The sequence below is a fragment of the Saimiri boliviensis genome, chromosome 17 (genome assembly GCF_048565385.1).
Source record: "Saimiri boliviensis isolate mSaiBol1 chromosome 17, mSaiBol1.pri, whole genome shotgun sequence".
Classification (NCBI taxonomy): Eukaryota; Metazoa; Chordata; class Mammalia; order Primates; family Cebidae; genus Saimiri; species Saimiri boliviensis.
In genome coordinates this window covers 70,831,938-70,844,977 of record NC_133465.1, presented here as the reverse complement: position 1 = coordinate 70,844,977, position 13,040 = coordinate 70,831,938, and the positions used below count along the sequence as shown (strand labels likewise).

At 65.1% G+C, this 13,040-nt stretch overlaps 1 protein-coding gene across 4 annotated transcripts in view; it reads right to left on the bottom strand.

Moving 5' to 3' along the window:
• The window catches only part of BAHCC1 (BAH domain and coiled-coil containing 1), a 62,469-nt gene that overhangs the window by 34,871 nt on the left and 14,558 nt on the right, over window positions 1–13,040 (bottom strand). The gene's annotated exons all lie outside the window — the stretch shown is intronic.

The following is a 13,040-nucleotide window of genomic DNA, read 5'->3' as shown; positions in this document are numbered from 1 at the left end:
AACCACCACCACCACCACATCATCCACCATTATCACCACCAACTACATCACCCATTACCAACCACATCACCTACCACTATCACCACCAACCACATCACTCCCATTACCACCACCACCACCAGCCACATCACCACCAGTTCCACAAACCACCATCATAATCAACCACATCACCACCCTCAGCACCAACCACCATTTCACCAATCCTCAATAACCACAATACCCAACACCATCACCACCACCATCGCCACCACCACCACCACCATCACCACCATCAGCGCAATCACCAGCACCATTACCATTACCACCGTCACCATCGTTATCAACACAATCGCCAGGACCAGCACCATCACCATCATCACACCACCGCCACCATCACCACCAACTAGGTGCTGGGTACTCTGCCAAACCCACTTTCAGGGTCTTGGGGAACACACTGCCCTGTGTATGGGCCTCCTCTTCACAGGGGGAGCACCCTGACTCTCTCAGCCCACAGTGGTGGGCAGCTCCATGGCCTCTTAGACACTGGCAAACGGCCAGCATGCTTGCCAAGAAGGCCGAGGTGACACGCCGCACCAGGGTGGGCAGGGCCCCAGCCACAGGCCCCAGGTCAGCTCCACGCAGTCTCGGCTCCTCCAGGCAGCACTGAGAGGAGCCGTCCTTTCTCCCGAGTGGGGTCTTCATCCCTCTCCCCAGGCCTGACGTGTCAGACAGGAGTGCCCCAGTCCCAGCCGAGGGAGAAACAGAACCGGGGGAAGGCTGAGGACAGCAGACAGAGGAAGGAGGGGTGGCGCTGAGGACCGATCTACTCCTAAAATCTCTTCAGAGTCCTTGGGGCTGGGCCCCGACCGGGCAAGATGGCGCTCACAGAGCGTTCACCTCTGGGTCAGGTAGGGGCGGCGAGAGGCTCCTTCCTGGGCATGGCCGGGACACCCAGCACTTTTCCTGGCACCTGAGTGCGGGAAATGGCCAGGCCAAAGGGCCCCTTCCAGCCCGGCTCTCCCGGCTCACTGGCCCGCCTGTAACCTCGCTCGTGGCCCATCAGCTGTGCCTCCACTCTGCCGAAGTCCAGCAGCCAAGGCCAGGCTGAGGGAGCTTCCCTGGGTTGCCATGGCTACCAACTCCTGCACACGGAAGACACAGCACACGGAGACTTCTGCACTGGCAGCCCCGCTGCTCCGTGGGTGGTCTGGGGCTGCCACGGATCGGCCCCCACCCTGCCAGGCGCCCTGGGACCTTGTCAGCTACATCCCATGGGCAGCAAGCCTGGCCTGGGACCATGCCAGGGACCAGGGGAGCCACTGCTGCCTCAGGTCACAGGGACGTGAGGCTGAGCCCGGGACTGGTGGGGGTCTGCAGGGGCCCAGCCCGAGGTGAGTCAGGACAACCATTCCCTGGCCCAGGAGGCAGGGGGAATTTGTGAATTTCTGATGCCTCATCCAGCCTGGCTTGGCCCTGGGAACTTCCCAGACATGAGGTGACTCAGCAGAGGCGGTGGGGCCTGGGGGGCTGGGGGGGGCTACCCTGCAGGGCTCTGACGAGGTCCTGCTGTGCTGTGCCAGTTCCCAGGCCCCTTCCCCTCCTGTGTGTGAACCTGGCCGTGGGGACTCAAGGGGCCCCTCCCAGTCACAGCAGCAGAGTGCCGGTGGGGGCGTGGGCTGAGCTGGTCTCTGTGGCGGGTGGGCGGGTGGAGAGGAAAAGCCGGCTAAGGAACCCAGGCTCAGGGCAGGGGGTGAGGGTGCCCCGGAGCCAGGGGCTTCCCGGACCACAGGACTGGGACTGCCATGGGACGGGGCCAGACCACAGGCCCGGCGGCCAGGGAGGGGACTCTGGGTTGGGAAGGGAAGCGTTGGCTTCCCCTGCTTGGGGACCCTGGGGCATGCCTGTGGGGTGAGTGTCGGCTCCCCTCGGAGCTGGAAGCTAGCCGCTGCCTCCGCCCGGGCCGCCTCAAGTCCCTCAGGCCTTCCCGCCCCCACACCGTCCCGGGGAAGTCCCTCCCACGGCTCCCTCCCAGGGACGGTGGGAAGCAACTGAGTCCAAAAGCTGGGTCTGGAGAAGGGATTTCTCCAAGATCCCGGCCTGAGAACCCCGTCCGTGAGCTCTCCCACGCCACGTCAGGCAGGGGCAGGACACACCCTCCTGTCCCACAGGGCCCTCAGTGGGCCACCAGCCTGTCTCTGGACTCGGGGGCCCCTGCCGTGGTGCCCTATCTGAGCCCCCATTAAGGAAGGGTCCGTGGCCCCAGAGTCTGGGAAGTTAAGAGAGAACGGGATGGGGCTCCCAGGCCAGCTCCTCCCTGATGCCTGACCAGCCCTGTCCAAGCTGGGCGCCCCAAAGTGCTGTCTGTGCCCAGTCAGCCAGGGCCGCTGACACAATGGGGGTCTTTTTCACTCCTTTTCCCCCTTTCATTCTGAGAATGGGCCATTGGATTGCTGTCTCCCTGGCATACAAACGCCACAGCTTTGCATTTTCACCATAATAAGCTCAGGTAATACAGCACAAGAGAGGCCAGACACGGTGGCTCACATCTGTAATCCCAGCACTTTGAGAGGCCAAGGTGGTGGATCACGAGGTCAGGAGTTCAAGACCAGCCTGGCCAACATGGTAAAACCCTGTCTCCGCAAAAAATACAGAACTTATCCAGGCGTGGCGGTGCACACCTATGATCCCAGCTATTCAGGATGCTGAGGTGGGAGAATCGCTTGAACCCAGCAGGCGGGGGTTGCAGTGAGCCGAGATCGTTCCACTGTACTCTAGCCTTGGTGACAGTGAGACTCCAGCCCCAAAAAGAAACAGCACAAGAGAGGAAGTGAGACCCCCTCTGAGACCCCCAAGAGCATCGAACGAGCGTCCTGGGATCCCTTCTGGGCGCAGGTGCACAGACGCTTCTCGTGTCACAGGGCACGCTGTACTCAACTCCATGCAGGTGTCCTGGGCACAGAGCCTACCATGAGACCCTACCAACCCCCACAAGGGGACTGGGGTGGCCTCTGGCAACCCTGGCTCAGGGCGGCAGCTGCGGCCAGGGCTTCTGACTCGCCACTGAGCAGGCCAGCACCTTGGAGGTAGAACCAGGTAGGCACGAGTGTCTCTGCCCTACACCCCTGTCCAGGCCGGGCCTGCAAATGGCTGGGGCCTCTCAGAGGCTGAAAGGGGTGAATTTCTCCCCTGATGTCCTGGCCTTACCTTGAAACTCAAAAGCAGATTCTGCAGACCCTGGCAGGTGGTCACTACTGTGGGGACCCCTGCCAGTGACGGGGAGGGGACTGCTGGCCACCTGAGGCCTTCCCTACCCCATCAAGAGCTCCTCAGGAGCCCAGGAAACCCCAGGACAGAGCCTCACGCCTCTACTGCCACCTCTGCGAGTTTGGGGATGGCAATGTCACTGGCCAGCAGAGCCATGGGCAGACCTGGCTGCTACCTCCCCAGCCCCCGCCTGCCGACCAGCACTCAGCCCCAGACAGAGCTTGTGCCTCGGCTGTCTGGGCTCTGACCAGGGCCAGACCACGTAGCCAAGGCCAGCCGGGAACCGGGCTGAGGGCTCTTTCCTGTTGGCAAAGTCCCTGTTTACCAAGTGCTGTGGTTACCAGCCCAGACGGAGGCAGCTGGGGGTCCAGAGAGTGGGTCTTGGCCTGGGCCTCCTCAAGCCAAGCGTCCCATCCTGGCACTGCCTGCAGTGGCACCTCTCCTGCCTGGGGCTTCAGACTCACGTGACCTAGTGCCACCATGCTCCAGGGTCACAGGCCCGCCACGGGGCTGGTACGAGAGGGGGCATGACGAAGGTCGCTGGTCCAGGCCCGCAGCCCCAAGTGCTTTGCTGGGGCTGAACAAGGCCTGTCCCTACCAAGGCTGTCCCATCCCTGCCCGTGAGCATGGTCAGGGCACCCTGGCCCGGCACAAAGCCTTCCTGGGGCCACTCTGCCAGGCTTCCATCAGCCCTCATCACAGGGAGGGAGGCAGCACGGGTTTAGGATTTTCCTGGGGAAAGGACCACTAAGCTGCATGTGGTATCAGTGGGGTCCACGGGGCACTGCACACTGGCCTCTGGCCGGCGCCCTTCCCCCAACTCCAGATCCATGGCAGGCTCGGGGCCCCAGCCCTAGGGCCACCCCAGCTCTACCCAGACGCCGCAGAGGCCTGGCTCGGGCGCCCGGCTAGCTGAGGAGACCGCCTCGGGAGACGGAAATGCCAGGAGGGCTGTGGCCACCCCCCAGGTGGCTCAGGGCCTCGGGCATGGCCCCATCCCTGGGGGGCCAGTGTGACCCGGCGCCCAAGATCCAGCCAACTAGACCAGGCGGCAGCTGCTGTCCCAGGGCGGCCCAGCAGCGGGAGGGCTGGGGAACAGCTGCACGACAGCTGGGCTGGGATCCTGATGCCCACTGAGCCCGGCCCGGGGCTGCTGGGTGGGGAGGCTGGCACACAGCCATTGGGAGCAGGCCACATGGGCTGCGGCTCAGGTGGCCCTAAGTGGCCAGGACGGCCGATGGGAGCTGGCCTCCTGCCAACCTGCCTGCCAGGCCCCCGGCCGTGGCCGAGAAGGTCAACACGTGCTGGGCAGCTTGGGGTACAGAGCACGCTGGAGCCCAGGGCCCCGAGGAGAGCTGCTGCCCCCACACGGGTCTGTGCCACCCGCCGTTCCGTCGGCCCCCCCTGGGGTCCTCAGGACACACACACCCGAAGCTGGGCCTGGGCGACCAGGGGGCCAGGTGCCCATGGTTCCCCACCCCACTCTCCTGCCAGACTGACCCTGCGCCCGCCCGGTGGGGCCAGCCTGAAGGCAGAGGGGACAAGAGGCTGGCAGGGCCTGGGAGCCGGGAGAAGCGGGCGCAGAGCCGACAGAGCGAGCATTTGTTTTGAGTTAAGTGAGCTGCCGAGACGGCATCCTCCTTTTCTGGAAACTGTGAAATGGGTTGTAAAAAAAAAAAAAAAAAAAAAAAAAGCCTCGCTGAGATGGCGGCCGCTCCAGAGAAACAGCGAGGCCCTTCCCAGGCTCCCGGCTCCCGCTGCTTCCGGAAGCCCAGCTGCCGGGCTGCTGGCATGGGTCTCCCCTCCGAGGCTGGCGGCTGCGCCCGCCGCCCGAGCCAGCTCCCACCCCCACCCACGCCCGCTCAGGCGCCCCTCTTCCCTCGGCAGGGCTTCCGCTCCACGCCTTCCCCGCCCCCCACAGGGCCCGCCCAGCCGGGGGACACCAGGCTCCCCTGGGGCTGTCCCTTGGTCTCCCCCAACACACTGGGAGTGGCTGGGAACGGAGCGCTGGGCGGTCGCAAGCACCCTTCCCACGAGCCAGGCCCCCAAGGGAGCAGCGCAGGAGCAGGAGGAAGGAGCCGCCCCGCTGGCCCTGCCCCGCATTCCTCATTCCGGGAACTGGGGGGAGGACGCCGCCCTCACAGGTTCCCGCCTGGATCAGGAAGGAGGGCCGGCCTGCGTGGGGGCAGGGGTGCGGCAACTGACCGTCTGACTGCAGGCAAAAGAGCGAGCAGCCGGGTAGGGGGCCCGGGTCCTGCGGTGAGAGGCCGCTCTGGGACCACCGCCCCCAGCAGCAGAGCTGCCCCACCCCCCAGGTGTGCAGACGCTGGTGTGCAGGTGACTGCAGGCTCAACCCCCCCGAGAACCCAGCGACACTTCCCCCGCCCCAGCCACAGTCACTAGCGGCCCAGGCTCAGGACGATGCGGGGTGCGACTCACACTTGCGTGCACTCACACGAACGCACATTCGCACACACATTCACACTCACTCGCGCACACTCACTCGCTCGTGCACACACACTAGCCCACGCTCACACTTGCGCGCACACACGTGTGTGCAGGCAGAGGCGGGGAGGGGGAGGGGCTGCGTGTGAGACTTGTGGGTCGTGTCTTGAGTGTGCCCACAGAGCTGACTGCGCTCGCGTGTCCTGCCCTGAGAGGCCGCACACACGCACACGTCTGGGTGTGCACCCCGGCAGACTCCGTTGTCGGGCACGGCAGCCACACAGCTGGGCACGTGCTAAAGATGCTGCTTCCCAGGGCTCAGGCCTCCACCAGGCTTACCCCCTTACTGGCTTGAACCCTGGCAAAGGCTCCTGGTCTCTGCTATGCCCAAGGTGGCATGGAAGGGGCACCGGGACGAATAGCTGCCCTGGGTCAGGTCACGCCCGGGCCCATTCGTGGTGGAGGGGAACCTGAGCCTCTGGCCTCGGCTCCAGCACCCCCAGCCCCCTGCTGCCTGGGAACCAGTCCCCCACCCCGCACGGCTGCTCAGTTCTGACCTGCCTCTCCCGGGGCAGTAAGATCCTAGACCTGAAAGCGGCCCTGGGGGCAGCCAGCAGGCCACGTGGCGGGGCCCAGCTCCCCTCTACTGAGGAGGAGCAGGCGCCGGCGTCCCTCAGGCTGCCCTGCAGCCTTCTCCAGGACCCGCAAACCGTCCAGATCTGGGACGGCCCCCCCCGACCGCACACCTGCTGCCAGCAGAGGCCCGTCTGTCCAGCACGCTCCCTCCACCTCTGGCGGGACGTGGGGTCTGAGCCCTGGGAAGCAGCCTAGCCTCGCCTCTTCTGCCCCCACAGCCTGGAAGCGTTGGAGCGCCTGGGCCTCACAGGGCCACCAAGCCACCCCACCCTCTACAGCTCCATGAAGGAGGCTGGACAGGAAGCAGAGGCTGAGGCAGGCACAGCAGAGAGGAGCCACAGAGAAGAAACGGCGCGAAAGGACAGAACCAGGGGGCGGCGAGGGAGGGGCTGGAGGAAGGCCAAGATCACACGCCCAGGCCGGGCCGGGCCGGGGCAGCCTGCGGGGGGAGGCGGACAGCCGCCCAGGAAAGCAGCATGCCACCCGGGAAGCCCCTTGGCTGGCTCAGGAGAACCTTCCAGAAGCCTGCGCTGGCCCAGAGGCAGCACCGCTCAGGCCTTAATAGGAAAACTCTGTGGTCGCCGTGTCCCGGCCCAGCCAGTGTGGAAATGGCTGGGAGGTGACGATGGCAGGGGATGGGCTCAGCCACCGACAGTCCAGAACTAATAAAAGAAAAGGAAAATCGGATGTACGTCTGGTTCTTATTAAAAGGGTAAATTTAGCCCTTTGGCTAGGGCAGGGGGCGGGGAGGCCAACGCTCCCCACGGGCTGCCCTCGGTCTCCCTCCGCAGAGAGCTCTGTGCTTGGTGACTCAGAGAGGCCACGGCGGGGGCCGTGGGCGGTACACGCTGGCTCCTCTCTGCTTCTCTGGTTCTTCACACCTTCTCCCATGCCTCTCACCGGCTCTCCTGGGCGGGCAGGTAGCCAGGACCTCCCCTTGCCCCCAAGACACTCCTGAGGGCCATGGGGCGGTCGGCCAGGGGCGTGGGAAGGCGACCGGGGTGGTCAGAGCCACTCCCCTGGCGCCGCCGCAACCTCCAGCTGCATGAGTCTCCTCCGACAAACCGAACGCTTCCCATGCCGCTCTCAGGAGAGCCAGCTGCCGGGAGACTGAGCCCCTTGAAAGTGTCAGGGGCACACGCATGCCCACGCCAGCCCAGGCATCCACCACGGCCCACGGGTCGCCAGAGGGCAGAGGACACCACGTGGACACCCTCCCTCCCCTCCTGTACTCTATCCTCTAGACTGGGGCCCCGCCCCTGCCCTGACCCTGGGCATGTCCGGTCTCAGCTGTGAACAGGGAGGGGACACCGCAGGGCCCGCCTGAGGACACCGGCCACGGGATGAGCCCCAGCTGAGCTGGCTATGGGGAGACTCCAGTGTTCTGGGCAGCCCTGTGTCCCAATCCATGTGGTCCTGCTGAGCGGCCCCAGCGTCCTCCAAGTGGACCAGCCACAGTGCTGGCTACGAGCCTCTCCTCCTCCTGCCACCTGGCCCACACAGGCAGCATCAATGACGCCGCCTCCACGCCAGAGCGGCTGGACAAGGGCGGGCAGAGGCAGGTGCAGGCGTGGGGTGGCCAGGGGGCAGGTTCTGACCCTCCTGTGTGCTCCCCCAGCCTTGTGGACATGCACACACACAGACACACGCACACACCGCTCCTCGTGGACACACACATACCTCCCCAGCATAAACACACACACACATCCCCCAGCCTCATGGACACACACACACAAACCCCCGTTGCACACACTTCCGCTTTTTACACACACACTCTCTCCGTTTCCCAGCCTGGCCTGCCTGGAGGTGTGAGGCCTGCCATCTCCTTGGCACGGTGGGGTGCTCTGCCCACAGCCAGCCTGGGCCATCCATGATGCTTCTGTGGGCAGTCGCAGCCCCTATAACTGGGGTCCCTGCTCCCAGGGAAGAGAGACGCTGGTCTGTGTGGGCTTCAGCGGGGCTGGGGGCAGGTCAGGGAGCAGAAGCAGCCGCACACACCGTGGCCACCATGCCCAGTGTGGTGGCTACTGTGTTGGCCAGGAGAGCTCCACCCGCCACCCAGAGGGTTCAGATCACTCCCACCCCAGTGCGAAGGGCCTGACTTCCAAAATGAGATTGGCCCAAGCTGCGACATCCCAGGAAGAGCTGGGTGGGGCCTGGGGCTAGCACAGGTCCCTGCAGGCTGAAAGGGCACGGGCCAGCCCCACCAACGTGGCACTTTGTTACTTCCCAGCCTACTGCTGTTGGCACAGCTGGCTCCAGCCTCTCGGGGCCTCATATCCCTGCCCCCCTCCAGGGGGATGGCTGGCCCTGGCCAAGCTGTTTCTCAGGGCTTGCCTCACACAGCCACCTCCGGAAAGCACAGCCTGGTGTCCTTCGCACCAACGTCTCCCACCACCGCTGCACCCCCGAGGGGCTGAGCACACCTGTCCCTGCTGTGTGGCACAGAGCTGGGCATGGGCTCCTGGTGCGCCCAGGGTCCAATGAGATGGGTGGAGAGAAAGGAACCAGGTAGCTGCCACTGGACACGTCTTAGAGGGCGGGGTCACCCGGCTGGGCACCCTCCCCCAGCCCCCTTGCCCTGGCCAGTCACCAGCCCCCTGCGTAGCATTGGGGTGGTTCTGGAAGCGGGCCTAGGACGGGAAGGGCTCTGATGGGAATCCAGAGCAAACGCGCAGAGCACAGTGCCGCTGCTGAGGACGGGGCGCCGCGGTGGGTGACGGCTGGCCGGGTGGGAATGCGACAGGTCAGGGCGGGGAGATGAGGCCACCCCGGGATGCAGGGGATGCAGGGGACGCAGGGGCGGCGGCATATCACTGCGTGGCAGCAACAGGAGCTAGCAGGGCGGAGCCCGGGTGCCTCCCCCCAACCCCCTGGCCTGAGAGGGGCGGCGGCAGCCACACCACGACCTCCAGACGGCCCCGCGTCCTCACGACACACATGGTCATCTTGTGAGTCTTCACCTCACCCCAAGAGGTGAAAACTTGGTGTTTCCAGGAATTCTGAGGTGAGCGGGTTGCTCGGGCAGGGATCCCGCACCGGCCAGCCTAGCAGAGGGCTCCAGGACTGGGGGCACAGGGCTGGCCAAGGGGCATTGGGGCCCGGGCAGGAGGCCCAAGGGAGAGAAGGCCCCAGTGAGGTCCGGCAACTCCCGGCACCCTCGACACACAGCCCTGCAGCCTGAGCTCTGCCTCTGTGGGGTCTGGGCTGCAGTGCTGGCCACCTGCAGGCCCCCGCTGGCCTCACGGACCACTGGGAGAACCAGCCCCTTCTGAGCCTCTGCCACCTGGATGGGACTTGCCCCAGGGTCAGGGCGCCAGGCACTGGCCTTCACCAAAGGTGGTGCCCCCACATCGTTGCCCCTGCCCACAATAGGTCCTGCCTCAGGAGGAGCAGCTCTGCCACCAAGGGGGGCTGTGAGGGGGCCATGGCTGGTCCTGGGCAGGTAGCCTGGGGTGCTATGCTGGGGCTCCCCAGAGTGGGTCAAGGCCCAAAGAGTACCCACAGCTTCAGAGGAGAGTCTGGAGACCTACTCCAACCATGCGGGTTCAGCCGGCCAGGGCCATGGCCTGCTCCCCACCCCAAGGGCACCCCGGTGGGCTGGGGGAGTGCCTGGTGAGCCTGATGCCCTCGCTGATCCCACCCAGGCAGGCAGCTGGCACAGAAACAGAAGGAGAAAGTGCTGCCCAGACCAGAGGGCACACCCCAGCACCCCACAGCAAGCCCTGCACCCATGCAGATGACACCCTCACCCACTTGTTCATGAACACTGCTGAGTGCCCACAACATGTCAGGGTCGCCCACTGTCACCCTGAGCCCAGCCTGGAGCCCAGGGAAGCCAGGTGGTCCCAGCAGCCCACCCCCTGCAGGGCCTGGGGTCCTCGCTGCAGCGCTCTGAGGCCTCGTGGCTGCTGTAGGATCAGCCCGTCCCGCCGGTGGGCAGGACGTCTGGGAATGGACCTCCCACGTGCTGAGACGACACTGCGCCTGCAAGGACCGCACTGCCCTGGCCTGGGGTGGGGACGACCCATGGGCGTGCAGAGGCCTCTGCGGCGGACAGGACAGCTCAGAGGGGACACAGCGGTGCCGTGAGGCAGAACGGAGGATGAGGAAAGGGGCCGAGGGATGAACAAGGCCAGCCTCACCTCGGATGTCCGGGGCCAGACTGGACAGGGGGGTAACAGACTGACAGGGAGAGGCTTCCAGCGAGCCCGGGGCTGGCACTGGCCAAGTCACAGGGAAGGAGGCCGCGGGCACGGGGCACAGGAAAGGCACAGACCCCCGAGGGCAGGCCTCCCCCTCGAGCCGCCAGAGCAGGGAAGGCTCGGTTCCCACAGGGGAGGCAGCTGCGGCCATGGGCAGGTCCTGACGGTCCACGCGGCGGTAGGGGAGGCCGTGACTGCTGGGGGTGGCCTCAGGAAAGGCCCCAAGGACCCTGTATCCTGTTGTGCACCTTTACGTAACCGCCCAGGGCTGTGGGGGGGCCTGGGCTCGTTTCTAGGAATAGGATGTGGTGGAAGTGACAGCCACCCACTGCCCCTCGAAGGTGAGGCTGCACCCGCTGAGCTGAGCTTCCGTCCCGTCCTCCTCCTCGTCGGCAGAACGGGGGGCTCGGAAGGGGGCCTCCACAGTTGGGTCTGGAGATGTCCGAGCCCCAGCTAACTCCTGGCCATGAGTCAGACTCCTGGCTCACAGAGGCCGTGAATTGGTCAATGTTTGCTGTTTTTTTTTTTTTGAGACGGAGTTTTCACTCTTGTTACCCAGGCTGGAGTGCAATGGTGCGATCTCGGCTCACCGCAACCTCCGCCTCCTGGGTTCAGGCAATTCTCCTGCCTCGGCCTCCTGAGTAGCTGGGATTACAGGCACGCACCACCATGCCCAGCTAATGTTTTGTGTTTTTAGTAGAGATGGGGTTTCACCATGTTGACCAGGATGGTCTCGATCTCTTGACCTCGTGATCCGCCCACCTCGGCCTCCCAAAGTGCTGGGATTACAGGCGTGAGCCACCGCGCCCGGCCCAATGTTTGCTGTTTTAAGCTGCTGAGTTTTGAGACAATGTGAGACAGGGCACCACTACTCAAACACTGAGAAGAGACAGAGCCACAGGTGGGGTGGGGGCCAGGACGGAGAAGAAGCCCTCCTCGCAAAAGGCCGGGAAGGGCCGGGAGGGAGAGTCGCTAACTCTGGACAGGCCTGCCCCGTGGGCAAGTCAGCAACGCAGGCTGCAGAGGGGCAGGCTGAGGTTGGTGGCTGCTCCCTGCCCTGGCCGGCGGCCCCACGGGTCTCTGACCGAGGTGTGGGCAGGCCCCGAGGCCTCTGTGGCCACAGGTCTCCCTCTGGCATTCAGCATTTCCGGGGGTGTTCCCCCAGCCACCTCCCAGCTGAGGTCCTCCAGACTTAGGCACTTTGGATTTCTGTTAAGAAGTTACCCCCTCACTCAGCGAGTTAAGAGGGCTGGATGGCCTCACGTGGGGTTTCCAGCTCTGATGATATCTGCATTTACACACACTGAGAGCTTCTCAAGGGTTTGCCCCAAAAGGCATTCCCATTTAATTTATTTTGGTATTAAAATAAATTAAAACTTTACTTTAGAATACCCAAAGGGATGCGAAAACTCTCAAAGAGGGGACTGGCCTCCAGGAAAACTGTCCACAGCGTGACCTGCTGGCCGGGGGAGACCAGGGCCCATGGCTGGGCTGGCTGGACGGGGCAGCTGTCCGACCGTGAGACCCAGTGTGTCCAGGGGACCACAGAGCTGGGCTCCTTCCAGCCACCCCAGCGCCAGCTCACCAGCCGGGGATGGCGGCTCTGCCACCAGGCCTCCTGAGGTCACCAGGTGCAGCCAGCAACCACGCGGCCTGGGGCCTGGTCCTGCCCTCATCGTGCCCACACTCGGGCCCGTGTCACACGGAGCGCAAATGCCCCCTGTGGCCGGGCTCCCCTTGCAGGCAGGGACACGGCGACGAGCGCAGAGCTGGAGGGAGAGTGACCAGGGTGTGGAGGGGCAGGGGCCGGGGGCAAGGGGCTTGTCCAGAAGGACCTGGCTGAGGGGTGCAGGTTGTGGGTAGAGGCAAAGGCCCGGAGACCAGGGAGGCGGGCATGGGGCTCCAGAGCTCGGGGACGGCGGACAGGGGATCACACGCCCCGAACGTACACCCTGGGACACCCCACACCCTCTCCGGGTGGCCAGCAGCCCACCCATCTTCGTGGGTGCTGGGTGGAGAGGCCTCTCGAAGGAGGGAAGGGAAGGAGGGAGGGAGGGAGGGAGGGAGGGAGGGAAGGCGGGTGAAGCTGGCTGCCAGCCTCAAGGAGCCGGCTCCCCCCGACTCCTCCCACTGGGAGTGTGGCGGCCGATGGAGCCAGCCACCCTGCCACCCACGGGCACCGGTGCCTCCTGTCTCCCCAGCCTGACTCTCAGGGCCTCGACTGAGGCAGGTCCAGCTCCTGCTGCCTGTCTGGGCTCAGGGTTTGGAGGCTGCCAAATGGGGAGCAGGCCAGGTGCCGGCGGGGGGCTGCCCAACGGCAGGGTGGGGGGAGGTGGCGAGTCCTCCAGGGGCCCCGCTGGGCACCCCCAGGTGATGCAGACCCTCGGCCTCTGCCCGGGGCAGACACGGGACATGGGCATCTTCGGGCACGCAATGAATGGGGTCACGCAGAGGAGGGCTGCAGGGCTGAGGAGGAGAGAGTGTGACCCCAGAGAGCGGGGCAGCCGCTCG